General features: G+C 38.2%; 1 long non-coding RNA gene across 1 annotated transcript; it reads right to left on the bottom strand.

Annotated features, from left to right (window-relative positions):
* Window positions 1-1592: 1592 nt before the first annotated feature.
* Window positions 1593-10875, bottom strand: LOC137298206 (uncharacterized). Its single transcript, XR_010957726.1, has 3 exons — window positions 10788-10875; window positions 9869-9980; window positions 1593-1689 (listed from the first exon to the last, which is right to left on the bottom strand). It is a non-coding gene; the product is annotated as an uncharacterized lncRNA (long non-coding RNA).
* Between the last annotated feature and the right edge of the window lie 1624 nt (window positions 10876-12499).

The following is a 12499-nucleotide window of genomic DNA, read 5'->3' as shown; positions in this document are numbered from 1 at the left end:
TCAATAGTTCAAATTTTGAGAGATTATGAACAATTTTATTTGTCACATGACCTTAACATTATATTGAATTAATGCCTTTAAAATTTACAGATTATGGAATTTGGTTCTCTGGGCTGATGATACCAAATTGCATTTCAAACTTGTCATTAAGATCCCAGTGTACTTGCTCAAAACTTCTATTTTTTACAGATTTTTAACTTTTTTATGCGTCACATGACTGTCACCAAAAATGGAATAATGCCTTTAAAATCTACAGTTTAGGGAATTGGGACATGTTCTCTTGGCTGATGATACCAAATTGCATTTCAAACTTGTGATTAACTTTTCAATGTACTTGCTCAAGACTTCTATTTTTTACAGATTTTTAACTTTTTTATGCGTCACATGACTGTCACCAAAAATGGAATAATGCCTTTAAAATCTACAGTTTAGGGAATTGGGACATGTTCTCTGGGCTGATGATACCAAATTGCATTTCAAACTTGTGATTAACTTTTCAATGTACTTGCTCGAGACTTCTATTTTTTTACAGATTTTTAACTGTTTCATTCGTCCCATGACTGTCACCATAAATGTAGTTTTTAACTACATGCAATTAATGTCCCATACTGTTCCTGCCGAATAATATGCTAGGTTACTAAGACTGATCACATGGTCACCACTTGGTATAGGAATTTATTTATGGGGATCTATTTTTACCTATAAATCCAGCACAGCTGCACGACAATGGCAAGTGGGTGCATGAATTACCCTAACTAAATGCTAAATCTAGAAATTCAACAGTGCCGCTGCACTCAGTTCATAATGCTTCACTTGAGAGCAAGAGTAGACATCAACTGAATTACAAGCTGTCTGCAAATTGTTGATCTGGACTAGGGGATCAACCCAACAAGGGATGAATGGTGAACAACCTGTGAACATATGAAGTTAGTCATTAATAAAAACATTTGGTTTTAATGTCATGATAACCTGAAGGGAGGAAAATATGAGAAAAATATAATGAATTAAGCATCAAACATAAAAATGTCTTATTGGACAATTACGGCTAAAATCTGTCAGAAACCTTTGAACTGTCAAATACATTTATTCACTGAATGGAAAAATGACAAATATGTCATTAGCCATGCCACTACAGAGCCGAGGGAATTGTCTGATTGTTACTATGGCATATAGTATTGGTACTAAGGGTTCACAGAAAGCTGAGCATATACTGCCTCACCAGTGGAAACTTGCAAGTCAAATACATCTTTTCTGTGTATCTGTCTCAGTAATAATTACATCAACAATAATTTCCTTTGTATCAGGCATCAGGAAGATGCTTCTGCATCTGTGACTAAAACTTTACATATGACCATAAAAATCACATTTGATATCTCATATCAGATCACACATATTTTATTTGATATTTGTCAACTACCTTTCCCTGAGATAGGGAATGCTGAGTTTGATTTATTGTTCCCATATCAAGGCATAACTGATTGTGATTACACTGCCATTTAGGAAGTGATCAAATGTAATGTATGTCATATTTGGGATTACACTTTCTTAGTAAAGTACAAATTCTACTACTTTTTTGGTTGAGTCCCACCTGGGACTTGAACTTGCACCCTAATCGCCAGCACACAAAGTCAGCTGTCTAGACGGATCAGCCACTGCGACTTCCTCACTTGTCATTCTTGCAGGTTGTGCCTGAAATGTATCAATATCAATCATTAGGATCAATTGTATTTCACATGTTTTTGTTCATTTTTTGTTGTTGTTATCAAATGCCACACTCAACAATATCTAAGCTATATGGAGAGGTATAGTAATAAATAATGTCATGTTTACCCATTTGTGATTAATGTTAATAATGTTATAAAATTTACTGAAAATGAACAAGAGTAGAGAAACACATTCAGTGCAAAAGCCACAGATACTAATCCATATTTACTGACATGTTCATGTACCATGACTGGCTTAGCTATGGATGTGAAAAAATACATTTTAGGTACAAGGACATACTATTCAAAAACTGACTCTTCCTTAATTGTATATTGTTCATTGTATACAACAACAACAACAACAAAAAGAAAGTGAGAAAATCACAAAATTTGATAGTCATATATATATATAAACTGAATCATGGTGAAGTCATTTATACTCTTAGATAAATGTAAGTTTTTGTGCGCTTAATGGTCACTTTAAATAAAATTCAATATTCGTTGAGTTTGAGTGAAAAGAAACATTGTCAAAAACAGCAAAAAACAAGGGTGTTGAAACACACCAGCACCAAGTTTGATTCAAACTCCCAAACACAACAGCCTAGTGCATGAAGAAGACAGGTATGCACAGGTAATGGCAACAGGGCACTGGCAGTATATTTAGTGATAACATTTTTCTATCTCAACCTATATAATGTGTTGACTAAAGAAGAATGACTATTAATCATATATGTCCATGATAGTCCTGGCTGAAAAATGTGTTCCAAATTAAACATGATTTGAACATACTAAACCTTAGTACAAAAATACATGAGCATGATGATTACTGTTGACTTCTGCACTCCAAATAATCTTAGCAAGCCTTAACGTACATAGCATGTGCATGTTGATGCTGCTGCAGTACTTACGGTGTTAGACACTGACCAAAATGTGTCTATGATCCAATGCACCAGCCTACAGAAAAAGTCTGTTTGTCCTGCTGGATTGCTGGATTCAAATATCATTGCTTCCAAAAAGGAGGACTATAAAAATACTTTACATCTAACCTATACACTTGTTGTTCTTCCAAATTATTGATGTTTTATATCTTGGAAAAGTGGTAATCAGCATCATGTCACAACCACAATGAAACAAGGGTCATCAGAAGCTGACATATTCCCCTGGCCCCATAATATTTAAAAGAATAGTTACAGGGGGTATGGTAGGTGAGCTGGCTAAGGTGCCAGGCTAGTGACCCAGCGAGGTTGAGGTGTCAGGATCAAGCCCAACTGTGATCGGGTGTAAAGAACCTTGAAGTCAACTGTGTGCAGACTATTTCAGTGTTGCAGACCTCTAATGTACAGTGCACAACCCACAAATCCGTTGGCATATGACCAGATGGTGGCCACATGGATACTGGCAAACTCCAGTACAGCAACATGCAGTGAACTTGGACTAAGTACTGTGACTATGTGTCCCAGTGTGCTGTTCAGATTGACATCCAGTGATCGAGGGAAACAATACCAGTGCCTTGAGCATGTACTAATGTGTGGATATGTGTGCTTTATAAATATCCTATATCATGTCATATCATATCATATCATGGCATGTCATGTCATGTCATATATCATATATCATATATCATATATCACATCACATCTCATCTCATCTCATCTCATCTCATCTCATCTCATCTCATCTCATCTCATCTCATCTCATCTCATATCATATCTCACTTAAGGTTAAAAATATAAATTATATCTGTAATCAGCAAAGTCACCATTTCAAGATCTGTATCATATATCTGCCAAGATCTGTTGAAAGATATGAAATGGTTTTCGAGTTGTGCTACCAAGTTTTACTGACAGATATTTAGAAGTTTTTTGAGTTCTGCTCCGGAACGAAACACACCTATAACTTTTGAGAAACTTTTTGTCCTTAATGTTTCCACGGAAACCGAGATAATAATAAATCACAAGAGTCATCAGAAGATGACATATCCCCCCGGCCCCCACATATTTGAAAGGACAAATCATATGACAGTTACTTAATGACTTTTTAGACTAAGTTTGAATTGTTTCCATGGAAATCAAGAAAAATATAAACGCCATATATCTGTAAACAGAGAGGCACCACTTCAAAATCGTCCATTTGATAACTCACACAAACCTGTAAACAGCAAAAGGCAGCACTTTACATTCTGACTGTCAAAAAAAAAATTTTGCAGAAAAATACTCAACGGTTTTTGAGTTCTGCTCCAGGAACGAACCCACTGCACCATTTGACTAAGACCAAAACGTTTCATAGAAAAACAAAAAAAATGACAAAAATCTGTCACTAGCAACAGGCACAACCATAGGTTGAGATTACTGTATCTATCATTTTTGGTCTAAAATTATGAAACGTTTTTTGAGTTATGCTCTGGAAATGAACTCCACCCTTCCCTTTTGAGACAAAGTCTGAATTGTTTCCAGGAAAAAAAATGACCAAAATATGTAAATAGCTAAAGGCACCACCAAAATGTATTTTTGGTATATCTACCACTTTTACTGAATAATATTGAACAGTTTTTGAGTTATGCTCTGTGAAGAAAATCATTATGGACAACCAGACGGACAGACAGATGAGATGTAGACTATAAAAGGGAACTGAATGATACTTCAATACTTTCTCCTGTCCAACATATCCAATAAGAGGAGATTTTTTGCATTGAAATAGCTGTTAGAGACAAATTAGGTCTATTATAACCCTCAGGTAACACTATTTCAAAAATGCTTTGCAAAATTTTTTTCTGCATTAATGAAGAATCTTTTATAATCAAACAGATACCATGGGATTTCACTCATTTGTCACAAAAGAAGGGGGGCATGTGATAGTTCCAAGCAAAGGCGTATTTTGAATATCGAATAATGTTTAAACCTAAACACTGGTAACTGCACAACTTCCTGTTCATTAATGGTCAGTTGTTTGCCTTCCTATACTGACACAGCAGAGTCTACTACATTAAAGGAATATGATTTTGATACTCATGACCTCATGTGATTGAGATTTAAAATTGCTTCAACAGCCCCACATTTCATACATTAGTCAGTTTTTTAAAAAAATGAAGAAAACTTAAGGAGTTTATTGGTTACTCTTCTCAAAGTGAAAAAAAAACCCTCAGAAATACAAATCTAATGAATAAGGGTAAGTGAGTCATTAAATTTGATATTGAGACACAGCCTGGACCAGAAGACTTACTAAACATGGTATGTACCTACATGTCCAGTTGTGGCAGCATCTACAAGGTGGTAGAGGATATCAGTGCAAAATGAGGGTGCCAACATTAACTTGGATGTGAAGGCTTCTGATTATGCTGATTGTGCAAAGATACACCTCCCCTGTCACAACAAGTCTTTCTACAAGCTGAAAATGGTGTCAATATCATGTTAAATGTCAAATAGGAATTTAACAGCCATGTGACTACATACGTGTTTGAAAGCCATTAATGAAAAAAGTGTTTTTTTAAAAAGAAAACCATGTCTATTCATATGCAAAAAGGGTCAAACAGAACGAATGAATCATATGCAACATTGTTTACTTCAATCAAAAGGGTTTGTGACATGTTGTGCCAACAACACTGAACACATTTCATACTCACAATACTCACTTCTTGTGACTTTACACTGAGAAGATTAACTCAGACACCCAAATAGTGGCAGAGGTGACTTTATCCTAATTTGTTGTCAAATTTATCGGTTGTATGAATTTAGAAACCAGGTAACAATGACTCGACAATTTAGGCTCTTGTCACTGATAGACCACAAAACAAAGCTGTGTTCAAATCTGGGCCACTAAACAATCCATTCCATTTAAAGTAGCCATAGCTTCAGTACTATGAAATCTGTCACTATTTGCCAACTGGTATCCATGGTAAAATATCAACAGGAAAGCATAAAAGTATGAATTATTAAAGTGTGTACTTGCCTTTACAGGTTGCTTAAAACTGAAGTGTTTTCCCACTAACTTCCACAGCAACATTATGTTTCATTGAAAAATATCCTTTTTTAACAGGCTGTTAACATGTTGCTGAAACGTTATCACCATATTTTAGCAGTATTTACGAAAATATTCCGCGCAATAAGAATTAGTCATGGTACTTACAGAGCTATTCACCAATATGGCCTGTCAGTTCACTGCTGCTGATCATGTTTTTATATAAGATGGCAGAAGAGAATCACGGCAGTACAAATAGGTGTTTCCTCACAATTTACTCTATCGCCATTTCAGAATTACTTGTCTCATTTGTGAATTAATGTATGTTTGTATCATGATACAGTAACCTCTGATATTTGATTGTGTGACTAGTTGATTGATTTTTGCGCTAGACTGATAGGGAATGGAGCAATTAATCACTTTTGTTAACATGCACTATTATGTATGATATAGATTTTTATTATATTGATTGTGTGATATTGCCCTGACTAAAGTGAAAACATTTATGCAGTTCATAACTTTTTCTTTAATTTTCCTCTTATGTTACATCGCACAAGATTCTTGAGCTGTCCTCTAGTGTTGTGGAAAAACACTGCAAACAAAACAGAAATTGTTAATTCAATGCCCCGAACTGTGCACACTGATACTGATGTACTGGCGATAACTGTTAGGAAGCAATTACTATTTGACAGCCATATCGGCATGGAATGACCATCTCAATTTTGCTGTGTCCACTGTCAACAATGGTCACCCGACGTTTCAATCTGAAACACTCTAAACAACCTTGAACTTGGGGTCAAATCATGGATGGGTGGAGTCAATACAATATGCACATTGTGGACCAAAAGAAAGTTCAGCGTCTTTCATCTGATCTTTAATGAAAGCTATCACAAGTCACCCTGAAGAAATTGAGCCCAGACAGAACAGCCCATTTACACAAAACACTATATTCTCCTATTCCATTATATGCCGGGAGGATAATAATGAATAATTTTTCTCTGATGATACATCTGTATATCCAAAATGGGATCCCAAACTTTCGACTCCAGAAAACCGTTAGCAAAACCCACTCAACCCCATCAATTCGTCAAGCAACTGACGTTAGTGCCACATCAGGTTTTGCATGTGCAATCGTTCATGTGATCTTTGCATCGAAGTTTTCCTCATTTGCACATGTTTGGAAGTGAAACAAGAGTCATCAGAAGATGACATATCCATCCGGCCCCCACATGTTTGAAAGGACAAATAATCTGAGAGTTACTCATTGTTTTTATAGACTAAGTTTGAATTGTTTCCATGGAAATCATGAAAATTATAAATGCCATAGATCTGTAACCAGCAAAGTCACAATTTCAAGACATGTCTGATATATCTGCCAAGATCTGTTGAAAGATATGAAATGGTTTTCGGGTTGTGCCCTGGGAACAAAGCCCACCCCTCCATTTTGAGACCAAGAAAATAATACATGGAAACCAAGAAAATAATACATCACAAAAACCTTTAAAAACCAAAAAGCACAACCTTGGGGTCTGCCACACATATCTAGAAGGTTTTGCTAACAGATATTAAGAAGTTTGAGAGTTCTGCTCTGGAAATAAAACACACCTTTCACTTTTCAGGCAAGGTCCAGAATGTTTCCATGATCACAAGATCCTATACATAGCAAAAGGCACCACTATAGGTTCTGATTGATATATCTACCAAGTTTTGCAGAAAAAACACTGAACGGTTTTCAGTTCTGCTCCGGAAACGAATACCATCCCCCCATTTTGAGACTAAGTCTGAAACATTTCCATGGAAACCAAGAAAATAATACATCACAAGATCCTGTACATGGCACAAGGCACCACTTCAGGTTCTGAATGATATATCTACCAAGTTTTGCAGAAAAATACTGCATGGTTTTTGAGTTCTGCTCCGGAAACGAAGCCCACCCAATCATAAGACTAACCCTGAAATGTTCCACGAAACAAAAAAAAAAGAAAAAGAAAAATGCCAAAAATCTGTAAATAGCAAAAGGCACAACCATTGGCTGAGATTACCATATCTATCAAGTTTGGTCTAAAAATATTGAATGGTTTCTGAGTTATGCTTCGGAAACAAAATGATTACGGATGGACGGACAAACGAGGCGTCAACTATATCCCCCCCCATTACATGACGGGGGGATAAAAAACTCCTTTAAACCACAGTTCTAACGATATTTTAAATGGCACGACTGTCAAATGTGCAACATGAAAAGCATGTGAAAAGCGGGAAGATCAGTTATTGACGTCGCAAGAGCAATGGGATACAGATATCGTACTGTGTATGACTTGAGAGGTCATCTACAAAAAAACTGGCACCGCTTCTGATTGCAAAAGTTAGTGCAAAGTTGTCCATGTGTGACAACACAAGCAGAAGACCGTCAGATCATCCTATGTCACCTACGTGACAGATTTCTGCTGGCTACACGAACCAGGGCTGAGATGTTAAGAGGTCAACTGTCCTCACGGACCATTTGAAATCATATGCGGGCAGCCAGTCTCCATTCTCAACCTCCATATTGTGACTTGACATTCTGTATACCCATGTTTCGGAAAGGAGGTGTAGCCTAATGGAACTGATTGTGGCACTGTCAGTGTATCGAGTACATCACTCAGTTCTCAGCAATGAAATAATAACAATTTAATCATCTTACCATCTCTTGTTCTTTCATAGTGCCCTAAAGAAAGAATATTTCTTTTTTGACTCAGCATGCTTAAAAACTTCTCTCCACACATTCTGCAGAAGTCATCAGACTAGAAAAGAAGCAACTAAATATTAGAAATTAGTTGTAATTACTGCATGGACACAAAATTTCAAGAACACAAAATTCTTACACAAAATCATCAAATCACAGATGTCAGATGATTCAGTCAGCACTGAAGGTTGTACACAATGCATTTCAAGAATAGGCCCAGCAAAAAGAAGATGCGTTTCATTTCCTACCAGTCCCAGAGTTGCTTAGGGCTGGATGAAGCACTTCTGGGGCTGCTGGCTGCAGGTCCAAGGTACGCTCTGACTGTCTGCCTGACATGCCAAGAAAGTGGCCAAAGTGGGTTGGGATGAGAGAGAAAATGAATGAAATGTTGAGTCAAGAGGGCATTGCACATGGTAAAAGGAATGCGGTGGGGTCTCTGCACAAGACAAAGCAACCAAGAGGGTACAGAGAGGGTCCTAAAGCGCAGAGAGTGCAGAAAGTGGTGACTGAAATGGGAGAGAGAGTGAATGAAATATTTGGTCTGAAGAAGTCTGTACAAGCTCCAAGTGATCAGGGGAATGGTCTGCACTAGCCACAATCAACCATGAGGGGCCAGGTAGGGGGCAAGACTTCAACCGGAGCTTAAGACCTTGTCGGAGCTGAAGACCTGGTATACAAGGTCTTAAGCTCCAACAGGGTCTTGAGTTCCGACTGGTCCTTTTCTGAAATGGTGGGGCAACATGAAAATGCTTTTCATGTCCTACCAGTCTCTTGGGGTGACTGGGGCTGGATGGAACTCCCCTGAGCAGCTGCTACAACCTGTCATCTGCCCGCTGACTGTTCGCCATGACGCGCCGACAGTGCGGAAAGTGGTGACTGAAAAGAGAGAGAGAGTGAATGAAATATTTGGTCAAAAGAAGTCTGTACAGGCTCCAAGTGATCAGGGGAATGGTCTGCACTAGCCACAATCAACCATGAGGGGCCAGGTAGGGGGCAAGACTTCAACCGGAGCTTAAGACCTTGTCGGAGCTTAAGACCTGGTAGATGAGGTCTTAAGCTCCAACAGGGTCTTAAGTTCCGACTGGTCCTTTTCTGAAATGGTAGGGCAACATGAAGGTGCTTTTCATGTCCTACCAGTCTCTTGGGGTGACTGAGGCTGGATGGATCTCCCCTGAGCAGCTGCCACAACCTGTCATCTGCCCGCTGACCGTTCGCCATGAGAGTGCAGAAAGTGGTGACTGAAAAGAGAGAGAGTGAATGAAATATTTGGTCTAAAGAAGTCTGTACAGGCTCCAAGTGATCAGGGGAATGGTCTGCACCAGCCACAATCAACCATGAGGGGCCAGGTAGGGGGACAAGACTTCAGCCAGGACTTAAGACCTTTTCAGAGTTAAAATATTTAAATATTTAAACTCCAACAGGGTCTTAAGTTCCGACTGGTCCTTTTCTGAAAAGGTAGGGCAAAATGAAGATCCTTTTCATGTCCTACCAGTCTCTTAAGGTGCCTGGGGCTGGATGGAACTCCCCTGAGCAGCTGCCACAATCTGTCTTCTGCCCACTGACTGTTCGCCATGAAGTGCCGAGAGTGCGGAAAGTGGTGACTGAAATGGGAGAGAGAGTGAATGAAATATTTGGTCTACAGAAGGCTGTATAGGCTCCAAGTGATCAGGGATTACCGAGATTGTTAAGAAGGGATAAAAATAATTCTATAAATACTACGAAATTGTTGATATTTAAGTGATTTCCAGTTATGAAAGAAATATAATTGACATTTAAGAGTCAATAAGTGTGCTGTCTTTAACAACAACCTCTACACAATGGTATTCTAGAGAGAACTGGCCTCTTGCAGACATACTAACTGGTGAAGGTTTTGGCATAGTGGTTATTTTTTATGCTTTATATCTATATTGGCTTCATACCAGAAACTATTAAATTTAGACTTTAAAAGAATTTATCTGTCTACTTCAGATACAAGACCAAAATTGCAGAAGAATGAGTTGTCATTCTAGGAGAAAATGGGGACATATATATTTATTTTTATTTTTCAAAATGTGAACTAGCACATAGCGTGACTAGCATTGCTTCCGCCTGGGTAACCTGCCTTACATCAGTGCACTATCAGAGTTGACCCACTTTTGACATGCGCGGAAATAGCCTAATTAGGTGTGGCAATATGCATCGCATAAGTATTATGTCGGCTGACAATATATTTTACTGTGTATGGAAGGATTGTGATGAAAAGTTAGGACTGGGCTGAGACATGGCATAGTCTAATGTCAGCCAGTGGATGTTTTCGAGATGGCTTTGGAAATCGCTTCAGCTCCGCCAATGCTACCTGTAGGAAGCTGCGTCTAAAAAAATCAAAAGCACATTATATTGAAAAAACGGCACATATGCTAAATACTTACACATATCTCGTATGCATCTTGTGGTTGAGACATTGCATAACGCAAAGAGGCCTGTCATTGAGACATGTATTCTATCCTTAGTTCAACGGAAACCATTGTTGCCTATATGTGACGTAGCACATAAGACCCGCCCACTAATGATTATTCATGTTCAGTCAGGACTTAAGACCTGTCGGGGTTTAAGGGCCGCACGTTGCATGTGACCTTTAATGAAATAAGCACAAAGATCTCATCCCATCATTACTTTAGTAACTGCGTTTGACGACATGTTTTCTGTATCAAATACAGAATCTGAAAAGAATTTTTCTTCAACTTTGCCTTCGAACCAGGTCTAGCTAAAATATCAAAGTGAAAAAATAAGATGAAACATGTCTGGCAAAATTGGTAAGGTGGGGTTTCTTTTGCGGTACAGTATACATTCCAAGGTGAACTTATACAATGTAGTATTATACAGCAGAGTAATGATCAGCAAATTCATACTTTCCATCAATATTACATTAGTGATCCTCGCCTTAATTGCTAGCTGATTACCCTTCCCATCACAAAACGTCTCATTTTGTTGGGTATAATGGATTGGCCTGTTGCAATAAAGGTTCACTCCCTAGGACCAGATTTAACAATCGGTTCTTAAGTGAATCAATCAGTACAACGTCCCTTATTCTTGAATAATCTTCAGTCATTTGACATTGCTTTGGGAGCTTTGTGTCATAGCGGTAAACGTTTCTGTGCCATGGAGTATATCGATTAACGCAGCTCCTGTGGAATCCCTCTCAGTTCTCGGCTTGTGTGTCCCACGATAGCATGCAGTATGTGCTAATGTGTTAACAATCTGTCTAAATGTAATTTCATACTCAACAAGAGAAACAGATTAATCCTCTTACTTCTTCTATTATGACTAGTTTCAGAGACATACAATACCTTCTTCCTGTTGAAACGTTTCATTCTGAATGTATTTGTGTCGTACCTTTATATAAACTGTGCTGAGCCTTCACGCTACCCCTATAGTTTACGGCCATGAAATGTACGCTCAGATATACACTATTATAACTTTCACACCGCAATATTCTGGTCATCTGACAGAGTGCAGTATTTTGCTGGTTGTTGGTTTGAGACCCGTTTGGTCATGCGTTATCAGTGTGTGCAACACTATCATTTACATTTAAGCCAGTTCGCTGGTCTGGGAAAAGAGATGAGAAACACATGCCATAAATTTTGAAACCATACTCCTCTCCAACAATCCATTATATCAAAACCGTAATTATGAGTTTGGCTAACGTGTCAATGACAAATCTCTTCGGTTTTTCAGCAGAGATCCTTCACACTGTCAGTTATGGAATGAGCAATCATGAAGCAGTATCTCCTGCGCAAACGTACGGCGGATATAAAGCTCTTTTCTGTGCCTTCATGATATTGACCACTTGATGTCTAACTCCCCTTTCTTGCGGCATCCACTCATTTGTCATAGAGTCAACAGTCTGACATTTACTGCTATAATTGTTGTTTGGTGATTCCTTTCGAATTTCAGCTGATCGTGCTTTGGTGTTGTTTGATATAGCAGAGGATATTTCTTGCACCATAATATTTTCCCGGCAGTCACGAGAAAGCACCTTCTTCTTATGTTCCATCTGTTTTATGTGTTTCGTGTTCTAGTTCACAGAGTGTGATGCTGTCTGTAGTCGAGAGTGTCCAACGTTTCTGTCCCTTCATCAAAA

Source organism: Haliotis asinina, chromosome 10, assembly GCF_037392515.1.
Source record: "Haliotis asinina isolate JCU_RB_2024 chromosome 10, JCU_Hal_asi_v2, whole genome shotgun sequence".
NCBI classification, from domain to species: Eukaryota; Metazoa; Mollusca; class Gastropoda; order Lepetellida; family Haliotidae; genus Haliotis; species Haliotis asinina.
The sequence above is the reverse complement of the archived record's forward strand: the minus strand, read 5'-3'. Positions and strand labels throughout refer to the sequence as shown.